The sequence below is a fragment of the Mixophyes fleayi genome, chromosome 5, assembly GCF_038048845.1.
Source record: "Mixophyes fleayi isolate aMixFle1 chromosome 5, aMixFle1.hap1, whole genome shotgun sequence".
NCBI classification, from domain to species: domain Eukaryota; kingdom Metazoa; phylum Chordata; class Amphibia; order Anura; family Limnodynastidae; genus Mixophyes; species Mixophyes fleayi.
In genome coordinates this window covers 125,032,135-125,053,013 of record NC_134406.1, presented here as the reverse complement: position 1 = coordinate 125,053,013, position 20,879 = coordinate 125,032,135, and the positions used below count along the sequence as shown (strand labels likewise).

Sequence of the window (20,879 nt, the reverse complement as noted above, 5' to 3'; positions counted from 1 at the left end):
GGAAGGAGGAGACCATGGACCACTTCTTGCTTGAGTGCCCCTTTAACATAGACAGGAGAGTCTCCAGGACTTTGGGCATCCCTTGAATTTCGGGGCTCAGTTACCTTGAATGGGTCTATGGTGCTTTCAAGGATAGGTGGCGGGATTTTGATTTTGGCACCCTTTTTTTTAGTTAGTTTAGTTAGTCTTATTAGATACTTCACTTGGAATGCTAGGTGTCAAGTTTCCATCAGACAAAAGGTCTTTCCCTGTGAAGTGGTGGTGGGTGACATTCTCCACGAAGTGAGGAAGTTAAGGGATATGGAGACGCACCGGATGAACAATGCAAACTGGTTCAGACTCTGGTGGGGTCTGAGGCCTCCGTAATGGGGTCACAGTCCGGTGGCTTTCTCTGTCTAAGGCTTTCTGAATCAAATGTAATTTTTCAAATATGGCTTTGCATATGTCTTGGTTACTTCTTCTTTGCTTGAGTTGGAAATGTTTGGTATAAAGGTTGTATAGGTTTGATATGTTGTTATGATTTGATATCTGTTGTTCATTTGGTGTAGGCACCCTTTGTGTTTTTATGTTATGTTTTATTGATTATTTATTATAGACATTAAGCTGGACTTTTAAGGGGCATTTCCCCCTAATATATATTTATGTTTTAAGCTTTGGGTGCCGCACTTGGTTCAGATTGTTTATACAAGGTTGTAAGATTTAAATAAAAAAATATTTCCAGCCTCATTCTGGATTTAGCTGCTGCAAAGACAGGACATATCTGTGTGTCGTCGTGAGAACCAGAGACCCTGGGCTAGGCCCTGAAGCCTGGGGAAATGCAGTTAACCCAGCAGTGGATATTGTTTTGCCTGATCCCCATGTGAACCTGGGGGACCATCTTGTGAATAATAACAGGGGGGAGAATGAGGTTGTCCTTGAGATGCAGTTACAGGATTACCCAGAACCTCTATACTTCTATATTAAGGAATTTAGACTGTAAGCTCCAATGGGGCAGGGACTGATGTGAATGAGTTCTCTGTACAGTGCTACGGAATTAGTGGCGCTATAAAAATAATTGATGATGATGTTGAACCTCCAGAGGATATGGAGGTGCAGAAGGAGAATCCTGGTGAAACCCTGGGAATGGAAGTGTCTGCCTGCAAACCAGCTCCAGTGATGAGACAACTGGAGGCTGGGGATGGAATGTCTGCTCACAATTTGGGTCTGGTGATGGAACAACCAGGTACCATGTATGTGAGAGTATCTGCATGCGAGCCAGGTCCAGTGAAAATGCAACTGCAAACTGGCAGTGTGGAGATGTCTGTGCAGCAAGTGTCAGGAGGCAGCGGTGATACAAGACTGTGTGTTCGGGGTTCAGTGCTGCGCAAGTAGCCATACTTACTCAGGAAATGTCTGGGGCCCTATCTGTCTGTGAAGTGAACCCAGCGGATGTTGGTCTGCCTGAATCGGATGGTAGTGAGTCAGATGAGCCGTCCTTCAAGCTTCGGATCCAGCAGCTAGAGTCTTCCGTGGCTAAACTGTAAAAGCAAATCCTATTAAAGAAAAAGAGAAGAAATAGAGCGTACAACAGGTACCGGGCAGTTATAAGTCTGGAATTTGAGGAGCTGACAAGCACCCTAAAAGATGAAAAGGCTACCCTGCAATCTTTATTTGATAAGCTGCTGTTCATTTGGTGTAGGCACCCTTTCTGTTTTTATGTTATGTTTTATTGATTATTTATTATAGACATTAAGCTGGACTTTTAAGGGGCATTTCCCCCTAATATATATTTATGTTTTAAGCTTTGGGTGCCGCACTTGGTTCAGATTGTTTATACAAGGTTGTAAGATTTAAATAAAAAAATATTTCCAGCCTCATTCTGGATTTAGCTGCTGCAGAGACAGGACATATCTGTGTGTCGTCGTGAGAACCAGAGACCCTGGGCTAGGCCCTGAAGCCTGGGGACTCTCCTCCTCCTCTTCCCCTGGACAGCTTGGCTGAAAATGCAGTTAACCCAGCAGTGGATATTGTTTTGCCTGATCCCCATGTGAACCTGGGGGACCATCTTGTGAATAATAACAGGGGGGAGAATGAGGTTGTCCTTGAGATGCAGTTACAGGAGAATGTGGAGGCTTCTGAGTGCTTGCCGGCGAATCTACCGATACAAGCACCTGTAAATGCTTTATGCTGACGACATTTATGCTGACGCCTTTATGCTGACGACATTCAACTCTACATCTCCTCTCCTGATCTCTCGTCCACCCTTCTCTCTCATGTATCTGACTGCCTCTCTGCCATCTCCTCCTGGATGTCCTCACGCTTTCTCAAAATTAACATCTCCAAAACGGAACTCATAGTCTTTCCTCCTTCCAGACTCCCCTCTCACCACAACCTCTCTATCGTTGTTAACAACACCTAGGACATCTCATCTGTCACCCAACTCTGTTGCCTGGGTGTCACTCTTGACTCCTCTCTCTCTTTTGCCCCCCACATCCAATCCCTTGCTCAAGCCTGTCGCTTCCAACTGCGCAACATCGCCCGCATCCGACCCTTCCTCTCACTAGACGCCACCAAAACCATCATCCATGCACTCATCATCTCCCGCCTGGACTACTGAAACCTCCTCCTCACTGGCCTCCCTCTCTCCCATCTCGCCCCGCTCCGATCTGTACTCAATGCAGCTGCCAGACTTATCTTTCTCTCACGTCGCTCCTACTCTGCCTCCCCTCTCTACCAGGCCTTACACTGGCTCCCTTTCCCTTACAGAATCCTCTTTAAACTCCTTACTACCACTTACAAAGCTCTCTCCTAGTCTACTGCTCCCTACATCCTCTAACCTACTTACCATTCATACTCCCGCTCACTCCCTGCGCTCGGCAAACGACCGTCGCCTCTCCTCCACTCTTATTACCTCTTCCCACTCACGAGTCCAAGACTTCTCCCGAGCTGCCCCCCTGCACTGGAATGACCTCCCTCGCTCTATCCGTCTCGCTCCCAATCTGTGCTCCTTCACAGAACACACCTGTTCCTGAAAGCCTACCAACTATCCACTTAACCCCTCATCCACTCTGCTTGTTCTCCCTCCTCTCCCCTGGTCCCTTTTTCTCCCTTGCATCACTGCCTCCCTTCGTGCCTGTTTTGTCAACCCTCCCTTAGGATGTAAGCTCGCATGAGCAGGGCCCCTCTCCCCTCCTGTCTTCATACCGACTCTTCTGTTCCGCCCTCACTCCATATGTCTGCCCGGAGTTTCCGAAGCATTGGTATTTAGTGTTTATTGTTCTGTGATGTTTTACCCTGTATGGTCTACTGTTCCTATTATGTAAGGCGCTGCGAAAACCCTGTGGTGCCCAACAAATAAATGATAATAATAATAATAAATACCTGTGACTCTTTGTATAATGTTATCAGGGTACTTGAGTGTGCCTCTGAGTGAGGCGGTAGTGTATCGCAAACCGAAGGACAAGTCTAAGGCCAAGTCCTCAGACCCTCGTGGGAAGATTTTCTTAAAACACCTACAGCTTATTTGGTGGCTCCCTCTGTTGAGGATTTAGCCCCTCCTCCTCCCTCTCCTGCTCCCTCCTCCCTGGTTACCTCTGGGCCAATGTCTTCAGTAGATGCATCTGGGGTGAGCAGTTCAGTTCCTACCCCAATCCTTGATCCTGGTGCTTTACCGATGAGGAATCGGGGAAACAGGTGAAGAAAAAGTGAGCTGGTTCCTACTTTCTAACTCTGAAGAATGGCTTTCCAGGCCATAAGATTCGCCACCATTAATGTGGCGTCTATGCTGTCCGAACACGCTTGTTACATGGCCTTTGATTTTTTTTCAGCACGGTTGAGGCTGACTTTTTATTTTTGCAGGAGACCAGATTAGGTCATCTAGCGGATCTACATAAAGCCAAAAGAGAGTGGAGGCGTGGGCCCTCCTACTGGTCTCTTGCTGCCGAGCTGTACGGTGGGATGGCAGTGCTTTTTACCGCATGATAACTGTCCAACGAGTTATAGAAATAGAAGTAGGTAGATGTATGGTCTTAGATGTCAACCTGAGAGGGCATGACCTGAGATTGATTAATGTCTACGGTCCCCAAACAAAGCGGGAGAGGAAGTGTCTTTTCAGTGCGATAAAGCCATACCTTTATTCAGCCCGGCAGATAGTCTTTGGTGGTGACTTTAATACTGTCATTAGGCCCAAAGACAGGGGAGGTTCAAGGACTTCTCTGGGCTATTACTCCTTTTTTTTTTTAGCTAGTATGGTTAGACAGGCTGGTCTGGTGGATGTGCATGTTCGCCATTTTCCGGACCTCACGGGATTCACCTACTTCAGAGGTAGCTGTAGGTCTAGGATATAGGTTTTTCATTAAGGAGAGCTCGAAAACCTTGGCTCCAGAGCTAAAGCCAGTAGAGTTCTCCAATCACATTTACCTCTCTGTGTGCCTCAGAAACTCTTCTGAAAGGTAGGGGTCTCTGGTGCCTGAAATCTAAGCTCCTAAATGAGGAGGTGGTAAGACAGTCCTTTAGGGACTTCTTTGAATCCCAGGAAACACTTTTGGAGGCTGGTTGGAGTAGGTCTGAGTGGTGGGAGGTGCTTAAAAAGAGGACTCAGGACTTTTTCCGTGGCCTGGTAGCTAGAAATAACTTGTCAAAAGAAAGTACCCACCTGGCGCTGAGAAAGAAACTTGGGTTCCTGATATCTGGCCAGGGAGACGTTGGGGAGATCTCCTGCGTGAAGGCTCAGTTGAGAGAAATACAATATGAATGGTATGCTTCCTTGATTCTGCAGAGGGACTATGGGAAATACCACTCGCCCGACCCTTTTCAGAGCTGTAAAAACTCGGTAGATAATAAGGAGGTGAGGGGATTGCACGATGGTGGGGGTGTGCTCAGGGAGGATAAGGAGGGCATCCTTGGTATTGTGCGGTACTTCTACTCTGATCTCTTGTTGGAGAAGTCACTAGACAGAGAAAAGATGGACCAGCTCGTAAGGGAAACTCCTGGCCTTGAGGATCTAAGCAGCTTGCTTGTGTCCTTGGGTAGTGAGGTATCGGTGGACGAGGTCAGGTTGGCGATAGATGGTTTGTCTATCAAGAAGTCCACGGGCCCAGATGGTTTAACATCTGAGTTTTTTTAAGATCTTCGGTGACATCCTGGCCCCGCGCCTCGTGGAGTTCTTCAATGAAAGCCTGGGTTTATTACCTCCCTCCATGAGGGTTTCTGCCCTTATTTTTCTGTTTAAGGGTTAGGATCAGTCGCGTATTGAGAATTGGCATCCCATCGCTCTTCTTAATACCGATAGAAAGATTTTGGCAAAGGTGCTCTTTAATAGACTGATGCAGGTTTCCGGCCAGTTGCTTTCTCTCTCTCACCAGTGCACTGTGAATGGCCGAAGTACTTTCAGTGCTGTCCTGTGAGTTCAGGAGGCCATTGAGCGGTGTCATGTGGAGAAGTGGAAAAAGTACCTTTGTTTACACAAGCTTTCAACAATAGCACTGCTATAATATGGATTTGTATATGGTGTTTGAAGAGTTTGCATGAAACAATTATTCCAGTTTGCTCCATTTTGTCTTGATTTTATGATCTACCCTATCAAAGGCCACCAGTCAAAGGCCTTTGATAGGGTAAACCATGAGTCCCTTTGGGCTCTACTTCTGAGATATGGTCTTCCTGTCCGGGTGGTGAATTGGCTTCATACCATTTATAAGCTTCCCTCTCATGAATGGTTGGGTGGGTCCGTCTTTTGTGGTCAACTCTGGGGTGAGGCTGGGTTGTCCCCTAAGCCCTCCCCTGTATGTGTTTGCAATAGATCCTTTTGTTCGAAGGATTGAAGGCGGCTCGATAGAAGGGGTACTGTTGGGTCTGGAGAGTCCTCTGAAGGTCGTTGTCTAAACCGATGATGTTACTGTTGTCTTGTATAGTCCCTGTTAGGAACTCCCAAGTCAGTACAGTGAAACTCGGGAACTACTCAGAAGGCCAGGTGTTCGCTGGAGCCCCTAGTGGTGGGGACAGACTGGGCTGCGGGCCGACCGAGGGTCGAGTAACGTATACTGACTTAAAGGAGTTCCCAAGAGTGGAGTGATTGGTGGATTGAAGTATAAAAAGAGTCCTAGGTCAAAAGGTCACAGGCACAGATGCAATATCCAAGGGCAAGCGAAGGGTCAAACTCACAGGCAGAGAAGCAAAATCCGAATTCCAGGCAAAAGGTCAAGGTCAGAAGAGAAGGGTCATAGGTCCAATAACAAGCAGGGGTTAAAACACGGGTAGTCAAATCCAAGGTAGCAGGAACCAAAACGGATAGCACAAGCAGGCATCAGAACGGAGGACAGAACGCTATAACCGGCAGTGAGGTTGCAAACCTCACTGCCTTAAATACCAGTAGTGGCCAATCAGAGCCTAGCTCTAACATCACATGGGCAGGCTCAATCCTGCCATATTAATCAGCCCACAGGCTTGTGGGCGCTTCTGCGCATGCGCCCGGCTGTTCCCAGCTGCCGGGACGCAGCGACCCTGTAAATAGCGTCCGACCGTTGCCCTGGCAACGGTTGGGTCAAAGCAGGAAGTGACGTCCCGGTTGCCATAGCGACGACCGGGACGCCTGCAGGAAATAGGTGCTAACAGTACCCCCCCCTTGAGGAGGGGTCAAGGAACCCCGACATCCAGGTTTCGTGGGAAACTTATTAAAAAACTCTTTAATGAGCCTTTCAGCATGGAGACGCCTTTGTGGCATCCAACATCTCTCTTCTGGGCCGTAACCCTTCCAGTGGACTAGGAATTGGACTTGGCCTTGAACCATCCTAGAATCGAGGATCCTTTCGACGATGTATTCCTGGTCTCCGTTCACAATCAAAGGCCGGGGCCTGTTAGAGGAAGGCTGACTGAATTTGCTGGGAGCCGCAGCTTTCTTTAGAAGAGAACAATGGAATGTTGAAGGTATTTTTAAGGAAGGTGGTAGTCTCAGCCTGAACGCCACTGGATTTATCTTTCTCTCGATTGAAAATGGTCCAATGTATCGGGGCCCCAGCTTCCTGCAAGGTTGCCGTAACCTGATGTTGCGTGTGGACAACCAAACCCGATCCCCCACTTTCAATGAACATGGCGCACGATGGCGGTCCGCGAAAACCTTGGATTTTTGGGAGGCTAGACCTAATGCAGAGTGCACCTTTTTCCAGACACCCCTCATCCTGGCAGTAAAAGCAGGTGTTCCGGAATCCCCACAGGAAACAGCAGTAGAGAACGAGTTGGATTTCGGATGGAACCCGAAGTTGCAGAAGAACGGGGATGTGTGTATAGTGGAATGGCAAGAATTATTATACGCAAATTCCGCCCAGGGTAAGAGAGAGGACCAGTTATCATGGAATTTAGACAATTTAGAACTGTTACAAGGCCTGATTGGTTCTTTTTGTCTGACCATTCGACTCGGGGTGATATGCCGAGGACAGACTGATAGTGATCCCAACAGATTTACAAAAAGATCTCCAAAAGTGTGCAATAAACTGGGATCCTCGGTCCGATAAAATGTCTTCGGGAAGCCCATGGAGACGAAAGATATGTGTGAGAAACAAGGTGGCCAAGGTCCTGGCATCCGGTAATTTGGGTAAGGAAATAAAATGTGCCATCTTACTGAATCGGTCCACCACTACCCAAATGGTGTTATGACCTGTAGATACTGGCAGGTCAACAATAAAATCCATCGAAAGATGAGTCCAAGGCCTGGTTGGAGCAGGTAAGGGTAACAGTAGACCAGAAGGACGATTTCTAGCAGATTTATTTCTGGCACATTCAGGACAGGCACGGACATAAGTCTAGAGACGTAGACGTCATCTGATAAGGTAGGCCACCAAAGCCAGCGAGAAAGAATTTCGATAGTCCTACGAATTCCTAGATGACCAGCAGAGCGGTTATTGTGACCTTCTATGAGAACCGATTTCCTATGGTGCACCGGAACAAAAAATTTGTTGGCAGGTGTCTGCACCGGAGCGATTCTCTGGAAATGACGGATAGTGGCTCCTAAATCCTGGGTGAGTCCGAGATGAATCGTGGTTGAAGGAACAATATGCAACGGGTCAGGTGACTGAGGATGATGGGCCAAAAAACTTCGGGACAATGAATCGGCTTTAGAATTTTTGGAACCTGGATGAAATGTGCTGATGAACCTAAATCTGGTGAAGAATAGGGCCCAGCGAGCCTGCCTGGGATTCAGAGTTTTTGCGGTCTGAATATATTGGAGGTTTTTATGGTCTGTGAAGATGGTAATGGTATGTGCAGCTCCCTCCAACCAATGTCGCAATTCCTCCAATGCCAACTTAATGGCCAATAATTCACGGTTTCCAATGTCATAATTACATTCCGCAGGCAAAAACTCTCTCGAGCAAAATGCACAAGGATGCAACTTTTTACTCCGTGGGTCTTTCTGAGAGAGAATGGCACCAGCACCGACATCCGAAGCGTCCACCTCCACAATAAACGGAAGTCCTGGATCAGGGTGTCTAAGGACTGGAGCGGAAATGAAGGCAGCTTTGAGAGCTGAGAAACTTGCCAGTGCTTCTGCGGACCACTCCGCTGGGTTATTTCCTTTTCGAGTGAGGGCAGTGATAGGAGCCACTAACGAGGAGATTGAGCCAATAAACCTTCGGTAATAATTGGCGAAGCCAAGGAATCTTTGGATCGCCTTCAAGTTAGTAGGTAGAACCCAATCTTGAATTGCCTGCACCTTGGCGGGATCCATAGCGAATCCTGATGATATAACCCAGGAATGCCACTGTGGACACCTCAAATTCGCATTTCTCCCGTTTTGCGTACAGATGATGCTCTCGTAATCTAAATAAAACCTGGCGGACGTGTTGACGATGCTGGGATAAGGATTCGGAATAGATTAAGATGTCATCCAAGTAAACAACAACTTTTTTCCCAAGAACTCACGTAATACATCGTTAATCAGGTCCTGAAAGACTGCCGGAGCGTTGCACAAACCGAATGGCATTACGAGATATTCGTAATGTCCCGAGTGGGTATTAAAGGCAGTCTTCCACTCATCCCCTTTCTTGATTCGGATAAGATTATAGGCCCCTCGGAGGTCAATCTTAGAGAATACAGTAGCTGTTTTTAATTGATCGAACAGAACAGAGATCAAGGGTAACGGATACATGTTCTTAATCGTGATGCTATTTAGTCCACGGAAATCGATGCAAGGCCTCAGGCTGCCATCTTTTTTAGCAACGAAAAAACAACCTGCGCCTACCGGAGACTTAGAAGGGCGGATGAACCCTTTCTCCAGGTTTTCTTTTACGTATAATTACATGGCCTGTGTTTCAGGAAGGGATAGAGAATATAAACGCCCTTTGCGCAACTTAGAACCGGGTACCAATTCAATTGCGCAATCGTATTCCCGGTGTGGTGGAAGTGAATCAGCTTTCTTCAGCAACAATTCTGGACTAGGCTGTATATATATGGAATACGGAACACTGCAAATAGGTAATTCTTTAAAATCCCCTAACTTTTTTGCTTTTACTCTTTGATCACAATGTTTAACAAATTGCTTTTCTTGGTCTCTTTTCATGGCATTATCTTTAGAAATCATAATTCTATTGATCTTCAACAATTTTCCACCTCTCTCCAACACCTTCTCTCCCCTATCTTTACATTCTCCTCCCCTGAGATGGCAGTACCTCATTTTCACCAAACCTTAGCAACAGCCATTGATCAACTTGCTCTAGCGACACTACATACTACACGCCGACTTCGATGTCAGCCGTGGCACACTACAGCAACGTGAAATCTTCAAAAACTTTTCTGTAAAGCAGAACGCCACTGGCGTAATTCTCACACCTCTAATGACTTCTTCACATATGCTTCTATCTACCGCTCCTATCGAAATGCTCTTGACACTGCAAAACATACTTCCAATCTCTTATCTATGCTCAGGCTTCTAACCCCATACACCTTTTTTACACATTTAAATCTCTTCCCAATCCACCCACCCCAAACCCTCCGTCTACTATCAGTGCCCAGGATCTTGCTTCCTACTTCAAGGACAAGATTGGTAAGATCAGTCTAGAAATGGTATCCTCTTCCTTGACAAGCAATCAGCTCAATTCCTTCCAACTACCCTCTGACACCCTCTCTTCATTTGACCCCACAAAGGAAGAGGAAATTTCTACTCTCTTCCTACTCTACCTCCTGTCCTCTTGATCCCATTCCCTCGCAAATTGGTAGATTCCTGTCTCCTGTGCTCATTTCACCTCTAACTAAAATCTGTAATCTCTCGCTCTCTACTGGCATCTTTCCATCACTATACAAACCCGCAGTGATTACTCCTATTCTAAAAAAACATGAATCTGGCCCAAACTCTCTCTGAAATTACTGTGCCATCTTTCAGCTCCTGTGCCCCTCCAAGCTTCTAGAGAGACTTGCCTACGCTCACCTCACATGCTTCCTTTTCCCAAACCACCTGTTGGATCCTCTTCAGTCTGGCTTTCGTTCTCAACACTCCACAGAGACTGCATTAACTAAGGTTGTCAATGATCTGATCACTGCTAAAACTAAACACCATTACTCTCTCCTAACTCTCCTGGATCTCTCAGCTGCATTTGACACCGTTGACCAATCTCTTCTCATACAAATGCTGCAATCCCTAGGTCTTCAAGACACTGTTCTATCCTGGTTCTCATCCTACCGTTCTAATCGCTATTTCACTGTAAATTTCTCTGGGGCCACCTCTGCTCCGCTTCCTATATCAGTTGGAGTACCGCAATGCTCAGTGGTAGGTCCTATGCTGTACTCTGTCTATACCACTTCTCTTGGAAATCTAATAAGTTCCTTTGGATTTCAGTATCATCTCTATGTGGATGATACCCAAATTTATCTATCCTCTCCTGATCTCTCGACATCTGTGTTGTCCGCTGTAACTGACTGTCTTTCTGCCATTTCATCTTGGATGTCCTCTCGCCAACTCAAACTTAATCTTTCTAAAACAGAGTTAATAATATTCCCACCCACCAACAAGAGCATACCTGACATTTCTATCTCTGTCAATAACATGACCATAAATCCCACCCCACAAACTCGCTGTCTAGGTGTAATCCTTGACTCACACCTATCCTTTGTTCCCCACATTGACTCTGTATCTAAATCATGCTACATACATCTAAAAAACAGAATTCCTCTATGGAATTAGCTCCCTCACACAATAAGACTCTCCTCTGGTCTACAAACTTTCAAACGTTCTCTGAAAAACCACCTCTTCAAACAAGCTTATAATATTCCTCAACCACCCTCTTAACCTCACTACATTACCCTATTACCACCCGTTACACAATTTCACACAAGACAACTACCCCTTGACCAACATTGTTGTGTGACAGGATCATTTAGCTTATGAGTCATTTTTACCTTTGCAGTCTGGCTGGGCCGAAATGTAAAATATAGACTTAACCTCGTGTGTCAAACTCCCATTGTCCCATAGATTGTAACCTTGCGAGCAGGGCCTTCTCACCTCTTTGTCTGTTTTACCCAGTTTGTTTATTAGTCTACTATGTTTGCCCCCAATTGTAAAGCGCTACTGAATATGTTGGCGCTATATAAATAAATGATGATGATGCTGATAATAAGCTCCTTTGGATTTCAGTATCATCTCTATGAGGATGATATACAAATTTATCTATCCTCTCCTGATTGCTCACCATCTGTGTTGTCTCACATTACTGACTGCCTTTCTGCCATTTCAACTTGGATGTCCTCTTGCCAACTCAAACTCAATCTTTCGAAAACAGTATTAATAATATTCCCACCTAGCAATAGAAGCTTTCTTTCTGATATTTCTATTTCTGTTGACAATATGACCATAACTCCCACTCCGCAAGCTCTCTGTCTAGGTGTAATCCTTGATTCGCAATTATCCTTTTTCCCCCACATCAACTCTATATTTACATCATGCTGCATACATCTAAAAAACATTTCAAGAATACGTACATATCTCACACAAGACACTGCAAAAAGTTTAATTCATGCACTCATCATCTCCCGCTGGTGTTCCCAAAATCAGACACAAGCCCCTACAATCCATTTTGCTTGCAGCAGCTAGATTGATTTTCCTTGCAAATCGTTTTACGTCTGCTGAGTCATTCTGTAAGTCTCTACATTGGTTGCCTGTTTTTCAACAAATTCAATATAAAATTCTTCTACTAACATACAAGGTCATCAATAAAATTGCACAGACATAATCTCTTCCCTTGTCTCAATATATCTCCCAACTCGACACCTCCGTTCTGCACAAGATCTGCGTCTCTCTTCCACTCTCATCACTTCTTCCCATTCTCGCTTACAGGACTTTTTTTGGGGTGCACCCACTTTATGGAATTCACTCCTTCGCACCACAAGACTTTCCTCTAGTCTTCAAACTTTCAAGCGTTCACTGAAAACCCACCTCTTCAGAGAAGCTTATAATATTCCTCTACCACCCTCCTAATCTCCCTAGGTTATCCTATTATCACCCTCTACACAGCTAATACAAGACAACAACCCTCTGACCAGCTTAGTTGTTTGACTGAGCATACAGCCCACTAAATACTTTGTAACCTGTGCATTCTAGCTGGACAAATATTCAATATGATGTAGCACTTTCCCTTGTGTATCAAACCATTTTCCCGTAGATTGTAAGCTTGCGAGCAGGGCCCTCTTACCTCTCTGTATGTATGTATTACCCAGTATTGTTTTATTACTGTTTGTTCTCAATTGTAAAGCGCTATGAAATCTGCTGGCGCTATATAAATAAATGTTGATGATCTTTGTATCTTCCATCCATTGGTGAAATTCAAAAGGCTGCTCAAGAACAGAACGCTATCCTTGGCACAGGTTGAAAAGAATTAACACTGCAGTGGTAGCATATTTTGGATCTTCAAAATGTTACTAAAAGTGTGCATAAAGAGTGACATAGTTTAGCATAGGATCCTGTTTTACAGAAATGGAGTGACCCAGATGAATGCATCTGTAAAGTCAGGATCAAATTCAACTTAAAAAAATTGGTACTATAGGTACAAGTGCACATCTGAAAGAACAACGTTGGGCCAAAAAAGCCTGAAACTGTAGGGTATCCCCAAAATTTTTCGGGTACCTTCACCCTGGATATTGATTCCATACAATTAAGAATAGGTATATTTTCCATGGGGACATGGGGTGAGCCATGGATATAGTGGTTTGTAATTCATCAAACAAACATGTATAATAGTAAATTGCGCTTATAAGGTTTGAATAGCTTGTACCAAAGTTGGTTATGCCGGTGAAGCATCCATGATGTGTGACCAGATTATTGTGTAATGATTGTTGCAAGCATGCTGTGCAGTTGGAATTCAAAGTAATGCATCCCATTGGCTGGTGGCTTCACAAGTGTTAAAGTCAATGATTAGTGAAATGCACCAACTCAGGAATATCCTGAAACTGGTCAAGTGGAGTTGGTTGGTAGTTGTAATTATAGTCCACACAGAAATTGTCTTGGACAAGTGGCACCAAATCACCATCACCTCTCAAGAAATTATACTGTAGTATGCTGAATGTAGTGCCATGTAATACCAAGGAAACAGAGATAGTTTTTGTCAAGGTCAAAGACAATAGTCTGGTACACCATATAGTCAGAAAACAGCCAAGAACTTTGGTTAGTACACAGGTCCACATTTTATTGTTCACTGGATGCAAGGGAACTGTGCTCAACATACACAGTTTTAAGGACATATGCTTCTAATAAGTGAATACAGGAGAACACTGATACTCCTGGTCAAACGCAAGCCAGGAAGACATCAGCAACAGAAGTACACTCATCAGAAGTCTCTCATCAATATGAGAGGCACAGAATAACCTGTCTACATGGTGCTCAGTATACTGGGTTGATATAGCAGCTGAGACGTGGTAGGCGAAGATAATGATGCTATGTCCAAGCACATAAGAGTGCTTTTTCTATGCAGTCTGCAAGTATTAGTTTGGCAGTGTAAACATCAGTAACTGGAAACTAGTCTGCAAGCCAAGTCCATGAAGGTGTGTGACAGGTACTTAATGGCAAGACATTTATGTTAGCTACCTTTAAAGGCAAACCTAACATGGATGTTTCTGACTGGATTGTTTGCTAAGATTGCTCATGTTTTGTGAATATAAGGATTGCAGATGCAGATGGAAGAAGTACAAACAAGTGCATCATATAGCATATTGAGGTATTTAAAATAAATCATCTTTTTTAAGAGTCTTAAAGGTGTATTATCACCTATGACTAATAAACCTATTCCCATCCTATGAGCACTAGAGGCTCATGCATGCATCTATTTTTACGGGGGCTCTGTGGTTTATTCCTTCTCCTTAGTTATTTCAAAATGGTGAACTTCAATGCTCTACAGGTTAGGTGATATTGCAACTTTAAATGAGTAACTACACTACTGCACCTCCTTATTAGCTCCATTTCATGTTTTTATGACTGAATGATACATATAGGTCTGTTAAATAAAATGCATGAAGAGAAGAAAATATACAAAGTATTTACAGTGGACACTTCAATTCAGGTGAATTGTAGGTACACACAGTGGATGCAGACATATTGTGCTTGTACCTTATTGACGTTAGCAGGGCCAGGCTGGCCATCTGGCACTTCTTACAAATTCCAGAAGGGTCAATGGTTAGATGGGGCCGGCCCTAGCCTATTAGTGGCTGACACTGACAGACTTCCTGGTGGCTGGCTCCTCCCTCTGGAACCAGCCTTCTGACTACATGTGCCACTCGCAGCACCGCACTTTCAAATCTGACTCCTGACAGCTCCTCTACTCTGACATTGTCAGAGTAGAGGAGTCGACAGGAGTCAGGCAGATGACAGAAAAAAGAAGAGAAAAGAAGATGAGAAGGTAAGTACAAATATAATTTAGTGGTGTTAATATGTTAACTCTGCGGCATAATATGATTTGGGGACACTATTGTGGCATAAAATGATTTGGGGACACTATTGTGGCATTATATGATTTGGGGGCACTATTGTGGCATAATATGAATCTGGGGCTCTACTGTATGGCATAATTTGAACATGGGGCACTACTGTATAGCAGAATATGATTTGGGGGCACTATGGTGGCTTAATATCAATTGGGGGCATGCAGTCAGGCGTGTGGGAAGGGGGAGAGTGTTAATATAATGTGGGAGGTAGGCTATTAATTTAATGGTGGAGTTTAGGTGGGGGCTAATTATTTAATTGGAGCTATTTTATTTGTGGGTGCTGTGGGTCAATTTAATTTAATAGTGGGGCCTATCAATTTAAAATGGGGTGATTGGACCTTTAATTTAATGCTGGGATGGTTTGGGAGCTAGTAATTGAAAGTGGGGCTGTATGGGAAAAATATAACATCTATTTATTAAATGTGAATATGAATTATTTAAAAGCAGTGATGGTCGTGGGAAATAGGTATATCTATTAAACGTAAATGCTATTTAATTTATTGCTGGGGCTGTTTGGAGGGAGGGAAATAGGTTTATTTATTAAATGTGTATGCTATTTAATGTCAGGGCTGGTTGGAGGGAGATAGATCTATTTATTAAATGTGAATACTAGTATTTTATTGTTGGGGCTGGAGGGAGGCCTAATTATAAAACGTGGGTTGTATTGATTAATCACCAGGGCTGGTTGGAGTTTTCTAAATTTCATGTACCCATTTTTTTCCAAATAGTGGCCTCAACATTCCAGGATCCAGACAAGCAGCAACTAAAGACACCTGCAGCCACAGGTGGTGAAAGTGACAAGACCGGTAGGAGTAAGCAGGACAGTCTGCCAACTGTCCTGAATCTGGTGGGGTAACCCCAAATTTGGGTGACTGTCTCGCTTAGTGAGAAAAGATTTGACTGCAAGGACAGTTGGGAGGTATGTCCTGCTTCACATTATACTGCTTGTAAAGGCAGAGCTGTGTTCACCTAACAGCAGTGCACACAGAATTGTCTGTATATTTGTCTAAAATTTGTCTAAAATGATAACCATGTTATAATAATAGGGGCCCCTGTTTTAAATACCCTGGCCTCCTAAGCCTTAAATTAGCTCTGGTTAGCAGAAGGAAGCTGATAGTTGCTCCCAGTCCCTGGACAAAACAGAGCCATCAGAGCAAGCCAAAGAACTCTAAGTCTCACAAGATTTGGTAATCTCATTAGACTAAGAGTTTCCCTGCTCACTCTACAGGAAGTTTCCACCCTGTCAGTAGCACCAGACACATAGATAAGTACAGTGAGCTAGGGGTGTCATAATGTGCCTGGTGGGGGCGTGATGTGGTTGGGAGGTCATGATAAATGTAATGATTTATTATAATGTATGCATCAATGCCCCATGTTGGCCACACCCACAACACAATGTGGTCACGCCTATTTCGGCGGCACACAGTTTCTTTCCTACTAATCTATGGAGAGGGGCCCCAAAAGTTCACTGTAACTCCCCAAATTTCTCTCGCCGGCCCTGTGCATACCATTGTTTGATACTGGGGCGCCAAATGCTATATACTATGCTGCAAATAGAGAGTCAGGTTGCGCGTAATACATTTGTATCTCACAGGACACGGCAGTGATACCAGGAGAAGGGCAGCGCAGGGCAGATACCATAGACAGCAAACAGTTGATCCACAGAGGACTATAGTAACAGTTGATCCACAGAGGACTATAGTAACAAACAGCAGTCTAGTTCCTACAGCTGCTGTGGAACTAGACGTCTCAGTATACCTGCCAGCCTATTGTGGGGCATACTGGGACTTGTAGTTCCATGTAAACTGCATAGCCACAGGAGGCGTAAGCAGGCTGTTTCTCAAGCATACTTCTGTTTGACAACAGCATGTTTTCATAGATTCTCTGATTATGATACAATGATCTATGCAAAAAGCACTGTAATTATTTATTAATTATTATTATTATGTGGAACAGAAGTGGGCCTGTGTACTTTAAATGCCAGGGCTGATTTTTAGTCTCAGTCCGGCCCTGGATGTCAGTAGTTCCTAGGGAATGCATAAGCTGACCAGTAGGCCATTTTGGTTAGGAGAACTAGTGCTGTGGGATCAACTGAATGGATCACACAAAATTATTATTTTTGCTGTTCCTAGCTGAGAATATAGCCATAGTAGCAGTTTTGTATACACATTCATTATATGCTTAACTAAGGAAATCCAGTAGCCTATCATACACATTAAGGCAACAGTTATATGAGGGTAACAGTAGTTGTCGGTATCCATCAGGTGTCAATCTTAAACAAAACTGCGCATCATGCAGGGAGGAGGATGTTGATTATTTAATTTGGGGTGGGGCACAATATCAGTTTCATATATTTTTTTCAAACAGAAAATTGGATTTTATGAATTAAGGACTTTTAAAGAGTTTTAAAGGTCCCCTAGATGGCCACTGCTGATACTACATGCAAAACAGTAATGTTGATTTAGACAGTTAAATTATAGTATCACAATGCAAAAGTGTAACTCTGGAATGGAGAGATTTGGTAACATTGTGATGCAGTGGTTGTCATGTCAATGCTTGCTACATCTCTAGATCAACATTTCAATACCACATTCTGAAAAACAGAATACATGCAAGCATATGTTTAAAAGAAAAACTTACCATTGGTGTGGCTTCTGTAAAATCAATCAGAAGATCACCTGGTTCTAATGTGAATTTGCTGTTTGCTTTACTGAGACTCTGCAAAAAATATTTTGATGAATTGCCGATTGTGTTCTTTATATATTCGATACATGAACAAAAGTATAGACTGATTCATACATAAGCATGTATACTGAAGATAGTACACAAATGGATTAAAATTCAGATTTTTTTTAGGTAATAATGACATATAATGCTGCTCAAAATATAGTCCTTTGTTGCACTGTTTAAAAGTGCTGATCTATATGTGTAATTTAATCTTTAATATATAGTTTAAATAAAGGTATTTTATAATATGAATGAGTTATTATTTAGATTTTGTTTATATTAATTAATGCAATATTTATGTAATATTAAATTTTATATTTTATTCTACATGTTATTCTACATGAAACGGCAAATGTGTTGCCATTTCTATCCAGCATGTGAACATGTAAATGTTTCACTGGATTAATTCTGCAAGATTATAAATCTATTTTTCCTACCCCAAACATGACAAATTCCCAATTATATAATGTGCCTTGTCTAATTTCTTTATTTAGTCCAAAACAAAAAGCAATTACCTGTACATGTATATGGTATAAGATGACCCTTTGTATTACCTAAATGCTTTGTAAAATACTAATGTAGAAGCATAAGTAGCCATATCACTTACAGTTTGCAATTGTCAATTTTTTCCCAATTAATTTCTAAAAATGGCATAAAGTAAATCATGTTAATTGATGACAAAGTATTTGTTATTTAAAGATTTTTTTCAACATTCATTATCTCAGATCTCACAATAACCAGTGAACATGGAGAGGTCTAAGAGACTCTTCTCAATCTTTACTTTAAGCCACCCCAATGACAGATGGTCATGCAGAATGAATGATGCTGTTGAATATGTACGCTTATGATGTCTGTCAGATAGAAAACCAACAAATGTAGCCCAGAAGCATCAAAAAACCTTCTCAACTGAGGAAGCCTGAGAATTTCCATTGGAAACCAGCAGAAGAGCAGCTCTCTGTTCAGCAGCAGATTCAGCAGCTACAGCAGCCAGTGCTGGGGGTAGGTCATCTTCATCACTGTGATCACTTGAAAAGCAAAGTACAATATGGTTAGAGCTGCTATAGGGATGACTTCAAACAGTGAGTGTATGTATGTATATATAATATATATATATATATATATATATATATAATATTTGTTGTTTGTACCTTAAAGAAGCATTATACTTCTTTTAAAACATATTTTATCATTACTGAGCAAAACAAGGTTACTCTCATGTATAATAGATACTTTTTTCAAATGTTTTTTTCCAGCTGAACCAAGCAGGTTTTCCTTGCATTGAGCCTTGTTATTAAAATTTTCACATAACAATAGAAAATAATACACAAGAAATGAGGACAAACTAAAAAAAAGTAAAAAAGATTATAGATGGTATTAAAGTAATGTGTACATGGGCATGATGTCATGTAATCAATAATTAAGTATATTTTCATCTTACAAAAATGTTTCAATAGGCCACAGTTAGTGCAACATGCATCTAGTGCCTATCTTCTTGGGGTACACGGCATATCTAGATTTAATCCTAAATGACCAAATTTTACAGAATTTCTCTGAGGAATTTCTACTGTTATAGGTGAACCGTAAAAGGTCAGTTGGTGTGGTTATAATAACTTTGCTAAGGTGAGAAGACATTGATGATATAAAAAAGACATACATCCTTACATAAATTCCCATCTGTCACTTGTGCAATATAATTTTCCATTTTAATTTCTTTAATGACAAAATAATAGTGAAAAATTTATTTAAATGGAATATATTCATGGTATTCCATTTTAAGTCGGCCCAACAGACAATATTATTTTCAATTCCTTAATAAATAAAAAATTGTTAACATACAGCTAAATAAGAGTTACTATGCAAATTTTGTGAACGAATGTTATTGATAAAATAAATATAAACATTACATAGAAATAGATATATCCTTCCTTAAAACAAAACATTAAACTTATGTGACTGTGATTAAGTGAGTTACATATAGATTTAGGATTATTACTTCAATATGTCTTGGGAACAGGAAAGTGCTTTTCATGTGCAAAATACTGCATTAAAAAAAGAATAACAACTGTTTAGTGCATACAGTTTATTCTACTGTCCATAGAAATATGATCATCTAGGCCAAGCATGTCAAACTCAAAACCCCAATTGGGCCAAATGATGAAAGTCTAAGATTGTCTGGGCTGCAAGAAAAAAGTCTCATATGCAATTTTGTAAGGTTTATTATTAAGACTGTGCCGTGAGTCTGATCTAGGCCTGTGGAGTGGGTGGTAGGGACCCTTATGAAAGGGCTTACCTGGGGCGTCTGCGCTTTGTTTCGTTGTTATGAGGGTTGGTGCTGCCTTGACGGATGTTCCGGGTGTTCCAGTTCCGGTTTTTGTTGGTTGTTTCTTTGTTTTTTCCGTGGCGCGACCTGTGGGGAGATGGATAGAGAGGGGGGGGGGATGGGGGCAGAACAGGCGAGATAGTATACACGAATACGGCCTTCAGGTGGCTCTTCTAGAGTGGGATATGTTTATAGCTCCTTTTGCAGTATGTTTATAGCTGTTTTCCTTGTTTATAGCTCTAGTGCCGTGTATACTGGGGCGAATATATGGGTATGCAGAGTAGTAACTCTTGGGGGTGGGCCGGGCAGTGGGATTACAGTGCCCGGTTCCAAATAGCTTGGGAAAAAAAGCTATGCAGTAAATCTGCTAATTGGTATTTAAGCTTGCTTTCTTTAAAATAATGTAGTCTGTGGCTGGAGGGTGAGGGGGTGGAGCAAGCTTTGGTTAAATATAAATTTAATAGTGTTCCCTTCTGAAAGGGAGATGCGGTGTGTGTAGTTTAGTATAGGTAGATATGGGGAGAGATATGTGGGGAGTTTAAAGGTAACAATAAAGAGTGATGTTGTGGGTGCTATGAGGATGGGTTAAATGCAATAGCGTTTTGCTGCAAAGCTCTAAAAAGAGCAGTTAGGTTTACAGTTTACCTTGGGTGAGCGGGTTGGCTGCTTCTCTGGATGCCGGATCGTGGCGCTGGACGGGGGGTCGGGGTGGTTGCGGCCCAGCGGCTTCCTTCCTGTGTTCTTGGAACGCAGGAGCGCTCCAGACGTCTCACTTCCGGTTTTCTTCTGGAACGCACAGGCGCCTGTGCGTTCCACTGCAGGAGTTGGTTCTCCGCTTGTGAGGTTTCTGCTTGGAGTTGCTTTCTCCTGGGGTCTTGATGCTTGGTGGAGCTTCGACGGGAGG

The 20,879-nt window shown here is 42.9% G+C and overlaps 1 long non-coding RNA gene across 4 annotated transcripts in view; it reads right to left on the bottom strand.

Moving 5' to 3' along the window:
• The window catches only part of LOC142158638 (uncharacterized), a 53,270-nt gene extending 32,391 nt beyond the window's left edge, over positions 1–20,879 (bottom strand). Inside the window, exons 1-4 of one of the 4 annotated variants that reach the window (XR_012692827.1) lie at positions 19,946–20,879; positions 18,554–18,680; positions 17,569–17,646; positions 1,382–1,532 (exon numbers count right to left, since the gene is read on the bottom strand). This is a non-coding gene — a long non-coding RNA (uncharacterized LOC142158638). The remainder of the gene's footprint in view (positions 1–1,381; positions 1,533–17,568; positions 17,647–18,553; positions 18,681–19,945) is intronic. The other 3 variants (XR_012692825.1, XR_012692826.1, XR_012692828.1) reach the window with 3 other exon arrangements.